Source organism: Anser anser (assembly GCF_964211835.1).
Source record: "Anser anser genome assembly, chromosome: 3".
Taxonomy (NCBI): Eukaryota; Metazoa; Chordata; class Aves; order Anseriformes; family Anatidae; genus Anser; species Anser anser.
In genome coordinates, this window is record NC_139722.1 from 18,050,079 (window position 1) to 18,073,824 (window position 23,746).

The 23,746-nt window shown below is 38.6% G+C and overlaps 1 long non-coding RNA gene across 4 annotated transcripts in view; it reads left to right on the plus strand.

Moving 5' to 3' along the window:
* LOC310896574 overlaps positions 1-23,746 on the plus strand; it is a 106,753-nt gene that overhangs the window by 79,447 nt on the left and 3,560 nt on the right. The window contains exon 2 of one of the 4 annotated variants that reach the window (XR_014581622.1): positions 23,548-23,711. The exons of 2 other annotated variants lie outside the window; for them this stretch is intronic. This is a non-coding gene — a long non-coding RNA (uncharacterized lncRNA). The remainder of the gene's footprint in view (positions 1-23,547; positions 23,712-23,746) is intronic. One more of the 4 variants, XR_014581623.1, reaches the window with a different exon arrangement.

Consider the following 23,746-nt stretch of genomic DNA (forward strand, 5'->3'; position numbering starts at 1 on the left):
AGCAAGATGGCAAGATGTAAGCTGAATACCAACAAAAGGAAGCTACAGTGTGTAGCTGTGGTACTGAGCTATCTGCCACGGGATGTTATGGGTGCTCAAAGCTCTCTCAGATTTAAGGAGAGACTGAACAATGAAGATAAATCCATTGCTGGAAACAACTTCAAAGCAAGCTTGGCACAGGAGGTTCCACCTTCCTTTATAGTTCCCTGGGCACTCATCGTGGTCATTGTCAGAGATTGGATACCAGGCTGGATGGGTTTGAAACTGATCCAGAGCAGCTGTTCTGATGCTCTGCAACAGTATAAAACTGTGTAAATCTGAAGATAGCCTTGTGTTCCTACATGTTGTTGTGTTCTTGTGCAAGGCAGCAGACTCTCCTTTGTACCTATAAGAGTGGTATGAAGCTGTGTCCATATCCCAATTTTGGGAGGGGTGTTCCTCTATTCCTGGAGGCAGCTTAGATGGGAAACCAGTAAATCTGGTGGCCCGATCACCATCCTTTCCCACATAGGAAAGACTTTTAGAGCTTAAGAGAACATTCTGGAGCCCAGTCCTCTAACCGATTAGAAGCCAAGGCCATTTGGTGTTTGTAAGGAGATACCACACACCAGTTAATATAACCAAATAGCTATCAGTTGTGGTGTGGTTGGTTCCTGCTTTACCTGAACAGCTATAAACTCTCCAGTGCTTGGGCATTTGTGTTTTAAAAAAATATAGGTCCTTTTGAGCTTATTTTAAAAGATAATGTCTCACGAAGACCATGCTGTGACCTAAAAATCAATGTATTTAATACATGTACAGAGATATTAATTGTCTTAGTCTATTGAGACTGGTGAAGTAATGAAAAAAAAAAAAAGATATATCCAAGAGTTTGACTAAAGCTTCAGTTCAAACTCCTATAAAAGGAAGTATTAGAAGAAAAGGTCTTTGTTCATCTATATTTTCCTTTTAATAATCTCATCATGTTTAATGTTGCACTATTACATGGTTCTTATTTTGCATAAATACATGATGATTATAGCTGTATAACCTTGGCAACACAGTGTCCTCTTGAGGCTGCCTGAAATAGAAGAGAAATGCAGATTATAGTACACAACTGCCCTTTTGGGAACAATATTTTATTATGTTTTATTTCCTTTCCATAAAATTCAAAGAAAATGAAGGTAATTTGGGTTCTACAAAAACAATGATAAACTGGTGGAGGGAATTCCTAAATCACCCTCAGGCACATCCATATACATAAGTGTAGACAAAGATGGGCAAGAAGATCAGGCTATACTCATGATTCCCTTCAACTCGACCTTCTGAACCTGGAGGTTTGGGACTTTTGTACAAGGAACTTGTATAAAAAATGATTAATTGTATTAAAATTTTTGGGCCAAACCTGAGACACAGGAAACAACTCTATTTTCTACTGGGTGGATAATAACACATGCGGGAAAGGAAGTACTAAAAACGGAGGGTCTAGTTGTTCATTAGTTTATACAGCCTGAGAATGTGGCCAAGGGAGTCTCTCAGGATGGCCATTAGATCCATTGTAAAAGCCATTAGAACTAGTCTGCGATGTCAGTGATAAGCTCAGCTTTCATTTAATAACACAAAATAAAGGTCTTTTTCACAGTGGAGATAGAATCTCAGTCAGTTTACCTACCACTGAAAGAAAACAAAACCAAAAACCTTTCATGCATAAAGGCAACTTGCTATTTTTTGGCAATAAACTGACTCTTGTTCTATCATCCGGGGCAGCCTGAAATGTCACTTCTTATAACCAAACCAGTATTCATTTGTTTGGGGGACATGATTTCTGTTTAGTGCCTCATCACAAGCAGGATGAAAATGCTTTACAGAGCAATGGTACTATATAACCTGGACATGCAAATTATGAGTTTTACCTATGTGAGGAGAAAAGGGCTAAATCCTTTCCTACAGCTCAGGGCATGAAAAAGATAAACCTAAAAGGATTGTTTGACGAATCAGTGAAATAATCTCTGAAGAATCCCACAGGAATAAACCTTTGCTGCTGGGGAAGGATGTAGCTTCAGCTTCATCATTGGAGGGCTGGTGCTTTTATTCTCTGGCATGGAAAGTGAGAGAGTGCTTCATTAGCATGTGAGCCCATTAATCTTGCATTTGGCATACACATTCCCACATGATTTGAACATCTGCCTGGAAGGTACGTCTCTAATTAGAACAGATATGTTATTCTGGAATTAAAATAAATATCAAAACATATTTCTGTCTTTCAGCTTGCTTTCTTCATATTACCTGTGCTGAAGTAATCATGGGTGAAACTTGTCAAATCCCAAAGGTGTTAACATTTCATTAGGAAAACACAAGGTAGTAGGGTAGTACAATACACACCTATGGGATGTGTCTCTACAGGGTATTATTGCTACTAGATCATGGTAATGCCAGATATGAATGCCAAAACACTTGCCTGCAGGTTACAATACAGGTGCCTTTAAATAATAAATTTCTGTCTAATACCACGTTTCTTAGCACAACAGCTCCTTCACTGCTGTTTGAGATAACATTTGAAGCCTGAAAAGTGGAGATGGAGAAGTTATATGAGTGTTTCCTTCTGCAGGCTATCTGTTAACAAGTTGAACGTCCAGATTCTTTCTGAAACTGGTTTGTCTCAACAACAGACAAATCAGAGACTGACCCTCAGATGTCCCAGAAATGCAGGTGAAGGACTCCTGGAAACTTCTGAAACAGTGGGCATCTTCCATTTGAATGAAAACCTACTGACTGTTTGGCAGCAATTTCCTTGCAACAACTGAGAACACTTAGGACTAACTGGAGCCTATATGAGACTGTGCTGTTTGGCAGAGATAAAAGTGACACTGTCTTCTGTTTCTAGACTGGCTTCCTGCATGCATAAGATTTTGTGGGAATTGCTCTCCTTTATTGCAGTTTGTGAGGACTCCGAGAGCAAATGTAGACAGAGATGGAACTTCAGTATGAGCAAAAGCAACTCTCTGTGTTGTCTTGAACAGTAGCAGAATGACCTCATATAGGAAAATTATCTTAGGGGAAGGATGTGTCAGAAGCTGCAGCCACAGTCACACTTGCAGACACTAGGTGAGGCTGAATCATGGAATAAAAGGTGTTTTGTGCACATAAGCTTGGACGGTCATATGCACACCCACCAAGCTTGACTCATCCATTCCCAGATAGACAATGACACCATCTATTCAAAAAGGCAAGAATACTAACTGTGGCAATGTGCTAAGATTATTATTTCTCCTGTGTCCCATATATAGTAGGTCCAATTTCTCTTCCCCTCTAAGGGTCGTAGTTACCCTACCATGGGGGGATCCTCATATGTGAAAGACCCAGGATTCATGGTGCATCTGCAAAGTACTTTTGTACAGCATGACAGAAAAAAAGTGCAAAAGGGAATATATTTCAGGCTTTTGTGCCTGTCCAAGCACAGCAAAATGAGTTGAGAGGCATGAATTACAGAAGGAGAGAAATATACTTCCTACAGTTCTACATAAAAGGTCATTATTGTTGGTTTTATGAGTGACAAGAAGGAAAAACTATCGTTTGTAGGATTTTAGTATGGCATTTAAAAGGTACATGAATCAATGTATGTTGGTGGCAGTATGAGAATCCATTACTCTTCCTGGCCATGGTTTGAAATGAAGAAAATGAATGAACTCATATTGTGTTTTGGTTTTTCTTTGTTTGTTTGTTATTATTAATATTATTATTATTATTAAAGTAGACTGGGGAAAATATATTTTTACTGCATAAAATGAGAAAAGAAGATGATCAATCTTATAAAGAAAATATATTTATAAATATCAGTGGTCTCCTGTTTCCTGAAAGAAAAAAAAAAAAAAGAAGACATTGGAAGCCTGACACACCACATAACTTTTGGTTCAGAGGAAGACCACTCAGACTTACAATTCGGATTTCAGAGAGACTACAGGCAGGTATGCCTGATTCTACACACACACATAAATACAATGTTTCTGAGGAAATACACCTAGTTCCATGGAGAGACTGTGTTATGGTATTTTCTGCCAAGTGAGGAAAGTCTCAAATGTCCAGTGTATTTGATTTTCTGATTATATTTTAGAGAATGGGAAGGAGATGGGATGTCATGTATATCCTACTCAATCTATTCATGCAGAAATTCACTTAGTACTAAGGATTTTTTAAATTTCTTCTACTCTTTTGGGGAATTTCTGCAGAATTAGAATGCTCTTGGAGATGAAGGACACATTCACCCTACAAGTCAGTTACAATTTTACACTCTCAGATAGTACATGAAAAAACACACAATAAATAATACCCCTGACTAGGTACAGAGTTAGGAACTGCTCTCACTTTCCAGATGGGGCACTTTGCCATCACAACAATTATCAGCAGTATTGGTATTGGTACTTGTGATCATATCAACAGTACACTTCAAATGATAAACACAGGAAAAGATCCCACTGATGACAGTCAAAACATGTCTCACTTTCTCTATGAAGGACACACAATTTGTCTTGCCACTGTTTAGAGCTAATATTAATAAAACCAACAATAATAATAAAGTAATGTGTCAGTAAAGTGCTAATTGCTTTAGAAGCATATGGGGACAAGCAATTTATAATCTGAAGAAATCAGAGATACGGACAGACAATATTACTGAACAAAGTTTAATAGTTTAAGCACAGCTTTGTGTTTGTTCACCTCCCATTACTCTCTCATGTGCAAAAGTGTTTTTGTTTTTGTTTGTTTGTTTGTTTTTGTTGTTTTTTTTTGACAATACTTCAGTGTATCGAGATTGGACATCCCAGAAACAAAATCTGGGCCAATTATGATGATTTTCTTTATCAGTACTTATAATTAATTTAAAGGAAATTGTGACGTTAAACACACCTGGCTGATTGAAGCATAGTCACAGCTGACTGAGGTTAGCAGAAAGTCTTTTATTGATTTCAGTGGAGTTCAGATCATGCTATTTAATCCTTTTTGCTTATCGGTCTCATTTATCCCATGAGTGAACACAAGTTGAAAAAAGAAATTGAATATAAGTGAAAAAGGGCCCAGTGAAACTGAATCTCAGATTCTTTGTGAAAGAAAAAAGAAAAAAAAAAAGTTTAAGTAGAATTATGTCCATCTAAGAATAAGTAAAATATCTTTCTCTAGTTTTGTTACATATTCTTGTGTTTTCTTAGGCCTTTCTCTTCTTTGGGTAAGGGCTGTGTTTTCATCTGTACTGCAGATTTATTTAGCGTATTGTGAATTTTACTGAAATCTAAATAATAAGAAAAAAATATTTATTATCTGTTAAAATTAGCAACTGCATGTGCTCTGCCAAGAGGTGTTATTCTGGAGTCTTACAAAGAGCTACAGAAAGCTAGTAAAGGGACCACAGAACATTATTACAGCATCATTTTTTTGGTTGCTGTTATAGCTTTCAGAGTTACTCTGAAATTTCATAATGAGCTCAAAAGACCATTTGGCTTCATTTTCTTTTAGGATTTCTTTAACACAACTGTTGCTGCAATCTGGCAATTCTAGAAACATATAAGAATCAACAAACATGTTCCTTTAATAAGCATTAGTAGATGCCTTGAAGAGCAAATTACAGACCGGACAGACAGAGCAATGCAATATGTGAGCTATACCTTCCTGTGAATTTCCCCAGTTCCAGACACAACAGGACTTCAATTTTGTGTGGGGGCCCCAGGGCACTGTTGAAATCCAAACAACACATGAACATGCATTTCTGAGTCCTGTGAAACTCCTGCAAGAAACTTCCCCAGATACTTACTTCTACAGAGTTTTAGAAAGCTGAATGTTGATTTTTCCCTGAATCTGTACTTTTTGAATTCTCATTCTATCTGAGCCCAAATGATGCAGGCAGGTTTCAGTGAACCTGGTGAATTTCCTGCACTTGCTTGTAAATACCTGTTAGACAATCTGCCTATACATGATATTTTTTTTAGAATTCAGCTATCATAAATTTTTGGTTTAGAAATCTTGCCTAAGGACCTACAAGAAGGTTTAATTTTGAGCTTCTTATAAAATTTTGTGCACAAGATCTGTTATATCTAGTCTCTTGTCCTCTTGTTGCTAGTAATCATAGCAGCTGATTCTGGAAAATATGCAGACATATATAGAAAATAAACATATAAAAAAGAACACCTAAGGGAAAGATTTCTTTTTCTTTCACCTGAATTTACAAGTTATTGTTTTGTTTTGTTTTGTTTTTCCTCTTTCTTGTTTAATAGAACCTTAAATTGTTCTCAGTTTGCATATAAACATCCAATCCTTTCAATGAATTCCACTATACATACTGTATCTCCGGAAATGAGCTTTGGTGAAGAAAATACTGAAAAATATTGAAGAAATTGTATTTCTTACATAGTACTTCCAACTATAGCCTTTTTGACTGCCTTTTGTTTGTTTGTTTGTTTGTTTGCTTGTTTTTCTAGGCAAGCAGTGTTCCTCCCCATCAATTATCAAATGTTTCAAGACCCAGCTTCAAGTGGCAGAGTGCATCTCTCAGGTCTTCAGTCGTCTACTTCTCAGCCTTCCCTAGTGCCCTTGACAGACAGATTAACACAAGCAGAACACCATGTTTAATAGTTCAATGGTTTGCAGACCTGGACAGACTTTTTTTTTTTTTTTTTGAGTTGGCATTGCTCTCAATCCTATGCAGTTTTTGATTTGTTTGATTCTACACGGTGAACTATTGCTACAATTTCAGGGTAGCACTAGAAGACACATAGTTCGCAGGGATAGTTTTGGAAGGAGAGGTGTACACCAGGGGGCTTGGACTGGGATATATGTTGATCCTAATTACTATCTAGAGCCCACACAGGTGATTAAAAATATTCACAATATTTCCATTGGTACAGGACTGAGTTGTTCATTTCACTTTGGCTGTTGAAGCTATAGTAGGTAATTAGGCCTTTTACATCTGCCATCACAGCTGCATATGTTTAGAATACAAAAATTCATTCACCTTTCTTTTCTCAGGAATAAATGCCGCACATTATTCCCCCTGCAAACAAAAACTTCACAGTTGTCAAGAAACATACAGTTCCAACATAATTTCATGCTACTTGTAAGACTGTTAGCAATGATAATACGAGTATGTGTCTAAAGAATGTAAACCCTTGCTATGTCATTAGCCAAAAAACCAACCAACAACAACAAAAAAAAACCTCACAATTTCTCCAAGTGCTCCTTTTCTTTCATGTTGGTTCAGAATTATTTGGTTAGAAGTTTTGAGTTTCTCCAGGTTCTTTTGCTTTTAATTCAAGACAATCTTTTTATCAAAAGATTCAACTTTAATTGTTCATCCTTAAGGTACTTTCAACACTGCCACTTCACTGGTGGTCTTTGTCTGATTTTCTTGCATATAACTTTAGACACTTAAACAAGGTTTAAGTGAGGTCTCCATTCAAATGAGGTCCCCACATTGCACCAAGGCAATGTGTAAGAAAAAACAATTCCAAGAGAGCAATGCAGCAGGCAAGATTTCCAGCCATCTACTTCCCTCCACTGACTCTTCAGGGAACACAAAGAAGCTCCATTCCTAGCTTAGGTACCTCAGAAAGAATCTGCAGGTAGGTTGGAAGATTCCAGTTTATAGGAAAAAACAAACCATAGCAGTACATCTGAAGTGACGTTGCCACCTTCTGTAATTTCTCTGCTCTGTTAAAACATTTCTGAAGCAACAGAATTCAAAGATTATGGAAAGATATGTTGTCACCTGAGAAGTACTGAAATGACTTTGTAAGTTTATCTCTTCTGAGACGTTGAAAATGTCTTAGCTTTGGGCCCACTGCTGAAAAGGTGTGTGTTTTGCACCTTGAACAAATAATGTGTAACCTTGCTCTAAAGCAAAACTGTTGGGAAGATTTTATTTATTAATTAATTGAATGAAAACCCACCTATCCTCACAATAAGGACCATGCCTAACAACGGTTGATGCCCAGATTCTTTGAAACCCATCAATATTTCAGTGGCAATGATACTCATGTAAAAAAGTCATCTTTAGAAAACCTGCAGGAATGGTGATAAGAAGTATAGGAACAGAGTCACCTTTAAGTATGCCCTGGTTTCAGTTAGGACAGAGTTAATTTTCCTCCTAGTAGCTGGTAGGGTGCTATATTTTGGATTAGGATGAGAAGAGCGCTGATAACATGCTGATGTTTTAATTGTTGCAGAGCAGTGCTTACACCAAGCCAAGGACTTTTCGGCTTCTCGCTCTGTCCTGCCAGTGAGCAGGCTAGGGGTGCAGCAGGAGCTGGGAGGGGACAGACCCCGGACAGCTGACCCAAACTGGCCAAAGGGGTATTCCATACCATCTGACGTCATGCTAAACAATATATAGGGGTGGCTAGCCAGGGTGGGAGGCCGGCTGCTTGGGGATAGGCTGGGCATCGGTCAACAGGTGGTGAGCAATTGCATTGTGCATCACTTGTTTCGGACACCTTATTATTAGTAATACTATTATCATTATCACTATTATTATTATTGTTATTATTATATTCCTGTCTTAATAAACTGTCTTTATCTCAACTCACAGGCTTCACTTTCCCGTTTCTCTCCCCCATCCCAGAGAGAGAGGGGGGAGGGTGAGCGAACGGCTGTGTGGTGTTTAGCTGCCAGCCGGGTTAAACCACAACAGTCCTTTTGGCACCCAACGTGGGGCACGAAGGGTTGAGATAACGACAGATTTGACCAGAGTGTGTTAAACTAAAATTGGTATAAGTATTGGACCTGCTTAATAGTTGCTAGTCACAATGTTGATTGCCTTAATCTCAAGTCTGCTGTGCCTGTTTTCCAAATTGAGTTTTATAGCACGTTACTTTCTGTATGTGCTCCCTGTTGCGCTGTTTATCCTTTCCAGGCCCTGGTTTAAGATTTTTATGGTACTGTGCGGTGTAACAATGGCTTATGAAATGATGAGATTTCTGGTCATGACTCTAACCTTGTATTTGTACTCAGCACTGTCGTCGACTCTATTCTTTGGAAACCATATCTCAGAAACTACTAGCAATTACACCTATTGCCTGTTTTCGTCAGGGAGCCAATCTGTGGAGGGGACAGGGGAAGATATTTTTTCCTACTTTTTCACTCTCCCTTTCTCCTTCACCACCCTCTTATCCCCCGAGCTAGTTAGGATAGTTCTGCAAGATGCTGAATATCCTTGGGATACTCAGACCAGCATGTTCTTGTTGTTATGTCTCCTGAATGCACTTCAGGTTTTGTTTAAGGTTAAACAACTACTTAGGAATCTCATCCGGAGATCTGTCTTGAGGCGGGATAGTTGCGATTGCCAGGGAGTGTGGGAGGATATGGGCAGGTTTCTAGAGCAGTGGGCACCTCCAGTGTTTTGGACATTCACCCCTGAACAACTGCAATATCCTAAAAAACTGGTAGAATGCTTGAAAAAAGGGTGTCATGACTCTGGCAGTTCCAAAGTGACACAAATCACTGTAGCGTGCTGGGGTCTGGCTTGTGCCTATCGAGCTGCAATTGATGCTGCTATCAACCTAGTGACAGACACTGCAGCCGCTCCAGCTCCTGCAGCTGTGCCAGTTCCAGCTCCTGCAGTCGTTCCAGTTCCAGCTCCTGCAGCTGCTCCAGTTCCAGCTCCTGCAGCCACTCCAGCTCCTGCAACTGTTCCAGTTCCAGCTCCTGCAGCTGTTCCAGTTCCAGCTCCTGCAGCCGCTCCTGCTCCTGTGGCTGGCTCAGAGAAACGAGCTGTAGCAGTGCAAGTTGCCCCTGCAGACAAGGTGAAAAAATGGTATAGAGACTCATGTCATTTAGAACACAGACAGTCTTCTGCTAGGTCTAGGTATAAAGAAGACAAGGCTGGGCCATCAGAGGTGCAGGAGGATGAAGATGAAGATGAGGATGTTGAAAAATCAACAATAACTACCAGAACCCTGTACCAGCGTGAGCTACGAGATGTGCGAAAAGATTTTGGTCGCTGCATAGGTGAGCAGCTTGTCACCTGTCTGCTCCGGTGCTGGGACACTGAAGCCAATTGTGTGGAATTAGAGGGCAAGGAAGCCAGGCGGCTGGGATCCCTTGCTAGAGACACAGGCATTGACAAAGCAATTGGAGATGGAGCATGATCTTGCAGCCTCTGGAGGCGTCTCCTGTCAGCTGTGCAGGAAAGGTATCCCTTCAAGGAAGAACTTGCATGTCTACCAGGCAACTGGACCACCATGGAGAAGGGAATTCAGTACCTGAGGGAATTAGCCATATGGGAGGTAATTTATAAGGACCTAGACGACACACAAATATCCACAGATCCAGATGAAGTCCAGTGTACACGACCCATGTGGCGGAAGTTTGTACAGAGTGCACCATCATCATAAGCCAGCTCATTGGCAATAATAGCCTGGAAAGAGGATGAGGAACCCACAGTGGATGAAGTGGCTAAACAACTCTGGCAGTACGAAGAAAGTCTCTCCTCTTCCCTACAAGCCTGCGTCTTGGCAGTGGAGAAACTTTCTGAAGAGTTCCACCAACTTAAAGAGAATTTATCTTCCTCCCCACCTGAACGAACCAGTGTCCACCAACTAAAAGAGAATACTTTGGAGAAACTTTCTGAAGAGGTCCACCAACTTAAAGAGAGTTTATTTTCCTCCCCACCTGTACAAACCAGTGTCTCAGCTATTAGGGGTAAGCGTTCATCCATGCAAGGAAGACAATATGGTGGGCACACACACCGCACCACCCTGTGGTTTTACCTACGTGACCATGGAGAGGACATGAGAAAATAGGATGGAAAATCTACCGTGACCCTAGAGGCACGGGTACGTGAGTTGCAAAAGAAAACAATCAGGAAAAAGGGGTTCTCTGAAAAGTTTGCTGCTCCAACTTCCAGCAGGCAGTCCTTTAAACACAGAAACGAAGATTCTGACCAGGACTAGAGGGGCCCTACCTCCAGCCAGGGGGAGGAAAGGGACAATTGAGTTTATTGGACTGTGTGGATTCGATGGCCTGGCACATCTGATGCACAGAAGTATAAGGCTTTAGTAGACACTGGTGTACAATGTACTGTAATGCCATCAAGCTATAAAGGGCCAGAGACCATCTGTATTCATGGCGTGACGAGGGGATCCCAGCAGTTAACTGTACTGGAGGCTGAAGTGTGTCTAACCAGTAATGAGTGGCAAAAGCACCGTATTGTGACTGGCCCAGATGCTCCGTGCATCCTTGGCATAGACTATCTTAGAAGAGGATATTTCAAGGACCCAAAAGGGTTCCGGTGCGCTTTTGGCATAGCTGCCTTAGAGACAGAGGACATTAAACAGTTGTCTACCTTGCCCGGTCTCTCAGAGGACCCTTCTGTTGTGGGGTTGCTGAGGGTTGAAGAACAACGAGTGCCAATCGCTACCACAACTGTGCACCGGCGGCAATATCGCACCAACCGAGACTCCCTGAGTCCCATCCATAAGCTAATTGTCAACTGGAGAGCCAAGGAGTGATCAGCAAGACTCATTCACCTTTTAATAGTCCCATATGGCCAGTGCGAAAGTCTAATGGTGAGTGGAGACTAACAGTGGACTATCGTGGCCTGAACAAAGTCACGCCGCCACTGACCGTTGCAGTGCCAGACATGCTAGAACTCCAGTATGAACTGGAATCAAAGGCAGCCAAGTGGTATGCCACAACTGATATCGCTAATGCATTTTTTTCCATCCCTCTAGCAGCACAGTGCAGGCCACAGTTTGCTATCACTTGGAGGGGAGTCCAATATACTTGGAATCGGCTGCCCCAGGGGTGGAAACACAGCCCTACCATTTGCCGTGGACTGATCCAGTCTGCGCTGGAGCAGGGGGAAGCTCCTGAACACCTGCAGTACATCGATGACATCATCGTGTGGGGTGACATTGCAGAGGAAGTTTTCGAGAAAGGGAAGAAAATAGTCCAAATCCTTCTGAAGGCCGGTTTTGCCATAAAACAGAACAAAGTTAAAGGACCTGCACGAGAGATCCAGTTTTTAGGAATAAAATGGCAAGATGGACGTCGTCAAATCCCAATGGATGTGATCAACAAAATAACAGCTATGTCTCCACCAACTAACAGAAAAGAAACACAAACTTTCCTAGGTGTCGTGGGGTTTTGGAGAATGCATATTCCAAATTACAGTCTGATTGTAAACCCGCTCTACCAAGTAACCCGTAAGAAGAATGCTTTTGAATGGGGCCCTGAGCAACGACAAACCTTTGAACAAATTAAGCAGGAAATAGTTCATGCAGTAGCCCTTGGGCCAGTCCGAACAGGACCAGATGTAAAGAATGTGCTCTACACCGCAGCCGGGGAGAATGGCCCCACCTGGAGCCTCTGGCAGAAAGAACCTGGGGAAACTTGAGGTCAACTCCTGGGGTTTTGGAGTCGGGGATACAGAGGATCTGAGGCCCGCTATACTCCAATCAAAAAGGAGATATTGGAAGCATATGAAGGAGTTCGATCTGCTTCGGAAGTGGTCAGTACTGAAGCGCAGCTCCTCCTGGCACCCCGACTGCCGGTACTAGGCTGGATGTTCAAAGGAAGGGTCCCCTCTACACATCATGCAACTGATGCTACATGGAGCAAGTGGGTTGCACTGATTACTCAGCGGGCTCGAATAGGAAACCCCAGTCGCCCAGGAATCTTGGAAGTGATTATGGACTGGCCAGAAGGCAAATACTTTGGGATATCATCAGAGGAGGAGGTGGTCCGTGCTGAAGAAGCCCCACTGTACAACGAGCTACCAGAAAATGAGAAGAAGTATGCCCTGTTCACTGATGGGTCCTGTTGTATTGTGGGAAAGCATCGGAGATGGAAAGCTGCTATATGGAGACCTACACGACGAGTTGCAGAAGCTGCTGAGGGAGAAGGTGAATCGAGTCAGTTTGCAGAAGTGAAAGCCATTCAGCTGGCTTTAGATATTGCTGAACGAGAAAAGTGGCCAGTTCTCTATCTATATACTGATTCATAGATGGTAGCAAATGCCCTGTGGGGGTGGTTACAGCAATGGAAGCAGAACAACTGGGAGCGCAGGGGCAAACCCATCTGGGCTGCTGCATCGAGGCAAGATATTGCTGCCCGTGTAGAGAACCTGGTTGTAAAGGTACGCCATGTAGATGCTCATGTGCCCAAGAATCAGGCTACTGAAGAACATCAAAACAACCAGCAGGTGGATCAGGCTGCTAAGATTGAAGTGGCTCAGGTGGACCTGGACTGGCAACATAAAGGTGAATTATTTATAGCCCGATGGGCCCATGAGACCTCAGGCCATCAAGGTAGAGATGCAACCTACAGATGAGCTCGTGATCGAGGAGTGGACCTGACCATGGACACTATAGCACAGGTTAATCATGATTGTGAAACATGTGCTGCAATCAAGCAAGCCAAACGGTCAAAGCTTCTTTGGTATGGAGGACGATGGCTGAAATATAAATATGGAAAGGCCTGGCAGATTGATTACATCACACTCCCTCAAACCCGCAACGGCAAGCGCCACGTACTTACAATGGTGGAAGCAACCACCGGATGGCTGGAAACATATCCTGTGCCCCATGCCACCGCCCGGAACACTATCCTGGGCCTTGAAAAGCAAGTCCTATGGCGACATGGCACCCCAGAGAGAATTGAGTCAGACAACGGGACTCATTTCCGAAACAACCTTATAGACACTTGGGCCAAAGAACATGGTCTTGAGTGGGTGTATCACATCCCCTATCATGCACCAGCCTCTGGGAAAGTTGAACGATACAATGGACTGTTAAAGACTACACTGAAGGCAATGGGTGCTGGGACATTCAAAAATTGGGGTACACATTTGGCAAAGGCCGCCTGGTTAGTCAATACTAGGGGATCTGCCAACTGAGCTGGACCTGCCCAATCAAACCTGTTACGCACTGTAGAAGGGGATAAAGTTCCTGTAGTGCACGTAAGAAACATGCTGGGTAAGACAGTCTGGGCTACTCCTGCCTCAGAAAAAGGCAAATCCATTCATGGGATTGCTTTTGCTCAGGGACCTGGATGCATTTGGTGGGTAATGCAAAAGAATGGGGAGGTCCGGTGTGTACCTCAAGGGGATTTAATACTGGGTGAGAATAGCCCATGAGTTGAATTGTAGTATGTTAATTATTATATAATACTGTATGTCATCACTACCATGATGGCTATATACCATAGATGAAAATGGTGATTAATTAGAATGTATTAGAAAGAGTGTAACCCTAGCATGACATAAATGGTATGGAATAAGGGGTGGATATCTGTCCTGGTTTCAGTTAGGACAGAGTTAATTTTCCTCCTAGTAGCTGGTAGGGTGCTATATTTTGGATTAGGATGAGAAGAGCGCTGATAACATGCTGATGTTTTAATTGTTGCAGAGCAGTGCTTACACCAAGCCAAGGACTTTTCAGCTTCTCACCCTGTCCTGCCAGTGAGCAGGCTAGGGGTACAGCAGAAGCTGGTAGGGGACAGACCCAGGACAGCTGACCCAAACTGGCCAAAGGGGTATTCCATACCATCTGACGTCATGCTAAACAATATATAGGGGTGGCTAGCCAGGGTGGGAGGCCGGCTGCTCAGGGATAGGCTGGGCATCGGTCAACGGGTGGTGAGCAATTGCATTGTGCATCACTTGTTTCGGACACCTTATTATTAGTAATACTATTACCATTATTATTATTATTATTGTTATTATTATTTTCCTGTCTTAATAAACTGTCTTTATCTCAACTCACAGGCTTCACTTTCCCGTTTCTCTCCCCCATCCCAGAGAGGGAGGAGGAAGGGTGAGCGAACGGCTGTGTGGTGTTTAGCTGCTGGCCAGGTTAAACCACAACAAAGTATATCTCAGAACGCCTCTTCTGACATCTTTCTCTTTCATTCTGTTTTGCTCTCTTGGCCATATACACCGCAACATGTGCCAGTTTATGAAAAAAAAAAAAAAAAGACACCTTACCCTTACCCTGTTAAGGTCTAGTTTTTCCTACCAGTATACAAGGAGTTCCCCTTGACTTCAGCAAGAATTACTACTATCATAAGAGAAAAGTGTCATTTCTCAAGGTTTGCTTGGCATCTAGCATTTGTAACAGCTATACATATGCTGCTTAAGACCTACATAGCAACCCCCAAAACTACGTAATTACAAATGTCTTATGTCCACTTTGAATAGAGTTAACTGCTTGGAAACTGTTTGCATCTACACTGTGTATGACTTGGGCCACATTTCTGCTAGTGCAATGGTGGATTTTTTGTTCGGTTGGTTGGTTGGTTTTCTTGTTTTGGTTGATTGTCTGCCTGGATTTTTTTTTTTTTCCTGGTTCAAAATGCTTGAAATCATGTCAGAAGAGTTTTACAGCCCATCAGAACAAATATTCCCATAATACGATTCCCATAATTCTTTATATCAGAAAGGTTTAACTGTCTTAGACAGAGCACTTGGATGTGAAATTCTTCATACACAGAGAAAATGATGAAGAGACTAAGACTTGAAGTAAATGAGGAACATGAGTTTTATGACAGTGTAGTCACACATGCACTTAGAAGACACAGTAATAGACCTTGTAGAAATATCTAAAAACCCTAAGCAGATACTTGGATCGAAACACAGATATGATTATAGTTTTCCTTTTAGAAACCTCTTAAATCCTGATCCAAAAAATACTTCCTATTACATTCCTTTATCCCAGCAGACTATCTGAAATAAAATTATTGGGCACAAGCTGTAATGCAGAAAATTTCATTTTAACATAAGAAAAATGTTTTACTGTGAGCATGACCAAACACTGGAAAAGGTTGCTGAGAAAAGCTGTGGAGTCTCCACCCTTGGGGACATTCAAAACCTTACTGGACATGGTCATGAGCAACATGTAGTAGATGATCTTGCTTTGAGCATGGGGGTGTTTCCGTAATTATTATTATTTTTATTTATTTTTTTATTTTATTTTTTTTTTATAAAATGTAGGAGTTTTATATTCTTAGACTCATAAACCTTTAAATGTGAACAACGGTCAAAATGTGCTGGGTTATGCCTATATGCCATGCCTGGATTCAAATAGATCAATACTTAACACTGCAAGAAAAGGAAAAAAAAAAGAAAGATGTGTGCATTGAGGCTCTTTCCGTCTTCTTGTGGATATTTATTGACTCCTAAACTTCTATGCTTTGTGTTCAGGAAATTAATTCATCATTTAAGGTATATGTAGTCTGGATGGTCTATGTCAATGGTTTCTACTAATGGAAATAAAACAATGAAATTACGATACTTATTGGACACAAAGACTGCTGTTCTTCTCAAAAATCTGCTTTGCACTACCAGTAATCATCCCTGCAAATTCCTGTGTTACTCACTGTTTTGCCCTCTGGAGATCCAAGAGTGAATGCGGACTGTCAAACGTTGCATGAAATATTTTGATGGCCATAAATAGCTATTCATTTTTTATTCCTTCTCATAAACTCTGGAGTAACACTGATACTATGCAGTGAACTTGTGATGTTTGTGATATAGTGGAAAACTTTAATTTCTGAAAAAAACTTCTGTTTATGAGCCACTTATTTAGCTTCTCTAAGATGAACGTGTTGTGCGTAGAAATTATAGATTTGATATATAATCAAGAAGAATTTTGTCTAGCTGGATTGAACAAATCATAAAACAAAAATAGAATGGTAGTTTTCATTTTCCTAGAATTTTGAAGACATTCAGATATAAATTCAGATTATTATTGATCTAATGACACATTCGTTTATTGTTATTAAAACATGCTACAAATAGTTCCAGTTAAGTCAAGTGGCAAAATTAAGGAGCACAAAAACAACTTAGTGATATCAGAAATCAAAATTAATAACTTAAAAATATCTTAACTTCATAAAAGTAGCAATCATATATAAAGGGTACAAGTTCTTCCTTGATGACAAATTTTTGTGATCCACATTAAACAACAGGGAATTTTCCTTAGTTTTAAACTAATCTGAAAACAAATCTTATTCAAAGTCTAGTTTCATCAGCAACCTGGAGTATCTTCACTATAATGATGTTTCTCAGATCTCAAAAATAATACAGGATAATAATGTGCAGTCTTTTGTAGTTGCATCCTAATTACGGAATATGAGATGCCTTATTTCAAGGGTCCAGGTCACAACTATATCTAAGTTCTGTATGGACTGAGGATCAGGTCCACCTCAGCATGTCAAGTGTGGCAAGGTAGACCACAGTAAGCTGTGTAGCCAGAGTGAGCAGAAACAAAACTTTTCTCACAGGAACCAAGATGAGTTGACAGGAAATGTAACAACTAAAGAAAATTGAATTTATTTGCAACTTAGATATTCTTCACAGCCTATTAGTACATTGCAGACTAATTGAAAAATTATTTTAACTTTGAATTCCAGGAAACATATCTTGTCCTCATTCCCATCTGATCCACTGAAATGGTTCAATTGCTGTCTAGTAGTGAAAGCTCCCAGTAGTAGGATCATCATTTCATATAATGTCTTCAGGATACAGAGAAACACTTAAGTATTAATCACCCTTTTCTTTAAGACAGGAGTTGAGTGTCTGCTGCTAATGGTTTAATAAGTTCAAAGGCACTTATTTTCCACAGCAATTAAGTGAAATGAATAATGAACTGCATTTATTGGGGTTCATTCTGCTCTCACGCTTGCTTTCCACTAGTGTAACTTCATTGATTTCCACAAAGATATTCCTGATTTATTTAGTCTTTGCTCTGATTGTTGACCCTGCTAAAAAGAGATTTAATTAATGTCAGATATAGTGGAGAATCACTGCCTATCAAATGGGACTGACGTCAGCAACTCCTTTCACCTTGACTGCAAAACTGTCAAAGAATCAAAATAAATTCTGAACACTTTCAAGTGAGTCCATTTTCAAAGCAGTGACCTCTTCTGAATCCATCCTACAGACATTTATTTTACTTTGTCTTATGACTTTTTGAAAGTACTTTCATTTCTAAAACATCTTTAAAAATTAAAGTATGATATGGTAGGCAAAAACAATCCTTGTATTATATTTATGATTGAAACTTTTAAACTTGCTGCCTCTCTGATGGAAAATCAATGAAAGATGCTGGCTACTTATTTATATTGCTTTGATTGCAGCAAAATACAGTTTCTGCTTCTAAAACTTCATCACTAGATACGTAACTGATGTGACACAACTGATCTGATAGTCAGCACTTACATGCTCTACAGAAAATAAATAAATAAACAAACAAACAAATAAATAAATAAATAGATACTTAGTGTCTCTTAACAATGATGTTGGATTTCTCTTTAGAGTTAAATACAGACACACTGAATGATTAACATTGCTAATATGCCATAATAGGGAATCGGGTGTTCATGAAACCTTATTGACAAAACTTGATAGTTGTGTGGTTGTTGGAATCCCCTTATTGGATTTTTAAAAAGAAAAACGGCAAAGCAACCCTTTCAAAATCCTTCACAGCCTTCATTAACGATGTATGCATTTTTATTAGTATTTTATTTTTTATTTTCCTACGAGAGTCACTTTTTATTTTATTTTTTTCTGCTGCAGCACATACAGAGTACTGGATGATAAATAATTCCCATCTAGTGTTTTGCTAACAGCTAGCAGCCTTAAAACAAAGCAGAACTTCTGCACTTGTGCTGAGCTGTAAAAACTCAGTTGTAAAGAGAACTAAGATGAAACATAATGCAAAGCTCAGTGAAAAAAAGTGAGGTTAAAATAATGATAAATAGATTTTCAAAGGCTTGGTTATGTGTATACAGATATTCTCCTCATATATGAGGTAGTGTAATTTGAATTTTTTGCTTAGAAAATTTGCAAGAAGTAGAAGGTTAAAAAAAGGGGGTGGGGGTGGGGGGTGGGGGGTGTCCTATGTTGAAAACGTCTATGCAGTGATCACTGCCTCTTATGACAACTGAAAGCTTTACCTCACTTTTTTCATTCTGATCCTATTTCTCTCTTGTATCTCATTATTGATAGGAGATTAATTAGGCTTTGTATGTAGCTTGTTGTGCACTTTAATCTATAGAGGCCAATAAAAGGCTTTTTTACCTTTTATACATTTCCAGAAGAAAGTCTTGATGAGGCAGATTTTAAGGCTAAGATTATTTTTTTTTATCAGAAAACATATATATATAAAAAAAAATATAGCTATTTCCTCTAAGCAATTTGCCGGTATATTTTACAAAAATTTGTTTGCAAATTAAACTATTGAGCTTTGACAACAAATTAAAAAAAAAAAAAGTAACATATAATTAGGCACACTATTTTAAAATTTTATAAACTTCTTAAAGTGTAGTATCTCCCATGCAAAGGTTCAGCCTTCTCTCACTGCAATTACATGAGATCACCCAGAAATGGAGATATCTTTGTGTCCACCAATACTACTTCTTTTAGTCAGTGTTTACTTTTTAGACATTATTTTGATCATAATTGTAATATGGCAATGCACCCTCTCAGAATTTCTGGCTGAGTTTTGAATAGTGGGGGAGTATAATTATCATTGTTGGAGTGAGCACTGCAGCCAGTCATGGATGAAAAATAATGTTAATCATAAATATTTTCGTAAATTTTTGTGTTAAAATCCTTTCTCACTCAAAAAATTATTTAGCCGTTTGTTGTTGTTGTTTTGTATGTCATCTATTCTGAGTTTTTTTCCTTTTTTTTGTACCATTTTGTCACACTTTTTATTAGAGCTAGTTGAAGATAAAATTTGTATATCAGAAATTGTTGATTTTTGAAAAGTACTAGTCTTGCTTAAACTTGCATAAATATCAGGTATGAGAAAAAATATTTTCAACTTAAAAAATATTTCTTAAAATAATAATAATAATTTAAAAAAAGTAAGGTAGATGTTTTATGTTTCTATTTTCCTGGCAGGCCAGGCTCTTTGGCCACATTTTTTGTGTGATCTCATGATTTCTGAAGATAAATTCCTCATGGAAGTCAAGATCCTACAGCCCCTGCAGGCTGCAATTGGCATGACCCATGGGAAAGAGTTAAAATGTAGATCATAAGTCTACATTCTACAGCTTCCTTAAGTCTCTGAAGCAACACAAATGAAAATATTTATTCTGCTAGGAAATGTGTATATATATATGTACATACATATACATACATATGTACTATATATATATTCTATTTGTTTTTAATTAAAAAAAAATATTCTTCTGAACTAATGCTTGCCTTGAAAATCAGTCAGTGAACACCTTAACACTAAAAAACAGTGTCAACAAAATGTTTTCAGAAAAAAAGTCCACAAGTCTAATATTAATCTCTGCTTGGACTCCTAGAGCCTGATTCCTTTTTGGATCTGATTGCACTGTGGGTGGTGCTAGGTATTTTACTTGACACCATTCTCTTGTATAGAAATTAAAGTACTCCTAAGCAAGCTGTATTTTGTATGCAAAAGTAGTAACTAGTGACTAGAGTTAATTCAATAAATTTATAATAATAAGATACAACTTCCAAATCAGTTCAACAGCCTGTTTTTTTCTTTGGGACCATTTAACTATCACAGTTTTGTTTCACCTCATTTTTGTGACCGAAAATTGCAATAAGAACAAAACAAAAAAATGGGAGTGCATGAATTTATTCCTGAGATAAAGATTAAATGAGCATGGATTACATCATTTTGGCAGATTATGATAGACCAAAATTATTAATTCCTTTCAATATCATTACCCTTAGAGTAGATTCTGTAATTTTCCAGGTTTTGGCAGTCCCTTCTTTTAATGCATATTTGAGCAAATGCCAGTTTGTTCCTCCTCCCCAAAGCCTGTCTGGAATCACAGTATTTCATGTCTGTAGAGGCAAAGGGGCTGCCCCTTTCTAGATTAATGAAGTTTTATGTTCTAGCAGGAAATTTCAAAGAGAGAAAAAATCAGTCAGCCTTATTTTAAATTACCGTTATTTTCAGATGTTTATTTGAAGCAACTCTTAAACAGGAATGCAAGGAACACTAGGAACATGATTCAACACTCTTCAAAATGCTGAAGTAGATTTTGAACTTCAGGTAAAACGTGTCTGAAGACATTAGTCTCTTGGAAATCAGTTTTATTGTTCAGCTGAGCCCAGCTTGATGAATATCCAGTAAATATATGAAAAAGGATACAGTGGGCTCACAGAGCCAAAATCAATTTTTCATTACTCAGTGCTGATTCACTGACGTTCTTAAAATAAAGCACATATATATATATATAATATATATATGTGTGTGTGTGTGTAACAAGATAGCTCTGATTATAAATAGTTCTAAGGTTGAAATTTCTGGGTCAAACCTAGAATAAAGAGGCATCAGAGAAATCTTGTGACTAAACTGCTGAACTATCAGTTTTTTGTCAGAAAGTTACGCTTTGAGTCACTTGTATGAATTAGGTCGAACTAGCCTTGGTGTTTCATCCACACACAGCTCAGCTCCACTGAGCACCTGATCTGCTGGCTATTTTGGTGTAACAGCTTCTCAGTTCATCTACAGAAAAGTTCTGCAAGGATTGTTTTTGTGCTTAAAAACAATTTCTTAAGATTACTAAACGCAGTTCTGTTAACCCAACTCCAAGTAAATTCTCTTTTATTTCTTATATTTAATCTTGTAAAAGTGAAAAAAAAAAAAACACAGCAGAATAATCTATAGGATAAACAAATAAGATCAAAGGAGATGTGGACTAGGACCAATAGTACATCTACTATTACAGAGTGACAAGGGGGAGCATGAAGAGCTGACAGAAGACAAAAAGATAACATAAAGAAATGAAAATGAAAAAGTTGTGGAAGACTTTAATACATGAAGACAAGAGAAAAGATCAAAAAATAAAGGAAATTTGGAAATTTGTAGCCTTTTGGATTTGTATTTTTATTTTAGCTAGTGCAAGCAGGTATTTTTCTTCATGCTTTTAAATAGGACTACTGTGAGAAAAATTATATGTTATTATCACTATCAGTAATAGTAATGCATGAGAGATGGTAGAGATTTGGAAAGTACATTATTCTTTCTTTTCTCACATGTAATAATAACAGAAAATAGTTAAGAAAATATAAATGTAAAAGGGGGTTCATTCCTAAATATTTTCACTCATAACTGCTCTTCACTGAGAATGTTGGGAAAATGAAAGAGTCATAGCGAAAATAAAAAACTTTTAATGTATGTATGTGAGCATGTGTTTGTATTATAGGACCTGGAAGCATTTTTTGTCAGACTTCTTAAAAAAAAAAAAAAAAAACTAATTTGTGGAATCAATAAATACTTCAGCCACTACCTTCCTGCATTTTCTCTAAGAGTTCTTTGCAATTTTCTGTTGTAAATGGGCCTTAATCCCACCATTTTCCCAGCAATTTCCTAGTCCCCTTACTCATTACAGCCAGAAAATTGTTATCTCATCATCTTCATCAGATTCTTTTACACAGACACTAACATATGGCAGGACAGAACAATTGCAGGCTTCAATCATCTGAACATTTAGGCTGACAAATAGCAAATGATTCTTATTACATTTTAGCCTTGCTGATCTTTTTTTTTTTTTTTTCCCAAATGCCTTTTTATTCACTTTATTCATAATAAAAAAATAAAAAATGAATAAGCCCCAAAATGTAAAACTTGTTTTAATATATGTTGTTACATTTCAAAATCTTTATCTGTCTCCAAATTTGCAATCTCAAATTCAAAGTTTACCTTTCTACTATATTTTTTATCCAATATCCACATTTTCAGTCCTGTATAAAGTGAAAACATTTGGTGGTTTGTTTTGTTTTCTTCTTGTGTTGCACATTCAAATTTCTTGACCCACTTTATTTGAATTTGGATACTTAATTTCTAGGTGTTATTTGTCTTCATTACAAGTACTTTGGTGTAGGATAAGTAAGTATACATGTATGTGTGTGATTGCATGTAGCATTAGAGGTACAGAGAGAAGTTTACAGCAGTGGTTTGTACGACTCTTTTCAGTCACATTAGTCCAAAAGGACATTGCAGGAGGTTTGGAAGCTGTAACATTGCAAGAAATCTTGTTCTTCATTAAAGCACCAGCTGCTTTGTTATGCAAACTGCAAGTTGAGAGATTTCAATTAATGATGATTGTGAGATCTACTAATATTGACTGCTGTCTTCACTATTGATCTGGAGTGCTAGTAAAATTTCCTTAGCCTACAACACATGTTTTTGAGAAGTGGCTAAGCTCTCCTTTGACTGAACTGCTTACTCCCACTTCTCATTAAAATTAATGATAATTGTGTGTCCAATGACAGAAGGTTGACTTGCAATTTTGCTGGCTTTGTGGGTAATTTTCCCTACAGTGTCTCCTGCAATTATTTCTTAGCTAAATAATTCATAACTATCTTACAAAAGTAATAAGTACACTTGTTTCTTTTAACTGATATTACCAAAGGAAAAGTTATTCAGGAAATAAAAATAAAAAGTAAAAAATAAAAAATAAAAAATATAAAATAAATGCAGTGTTTCGTGCTTATACAAGGTCTATTGGTCTGTATTGTTTTTGGTTTGCTGTATGTTTGTCCTGAATACATCACTAACTGTCCCCTCCCCCGGTATTACTACACGTCTATAGATTTCATGAAGGGAAGAATTTTGGATGCTCAACATTGACAGACCTGTATGAATTATTTTGTAGTTTGAAGCAGATGACTGAAATTAATTAAGACTGGAATTTTGGAAGTCTGAGAGGGATTAACAAAAATAAACCCATTCAAATAAAAAGAAGTTTATAACAGAGTGAGTAAAAAAGCCCTTGGAAAAAAAATATATAT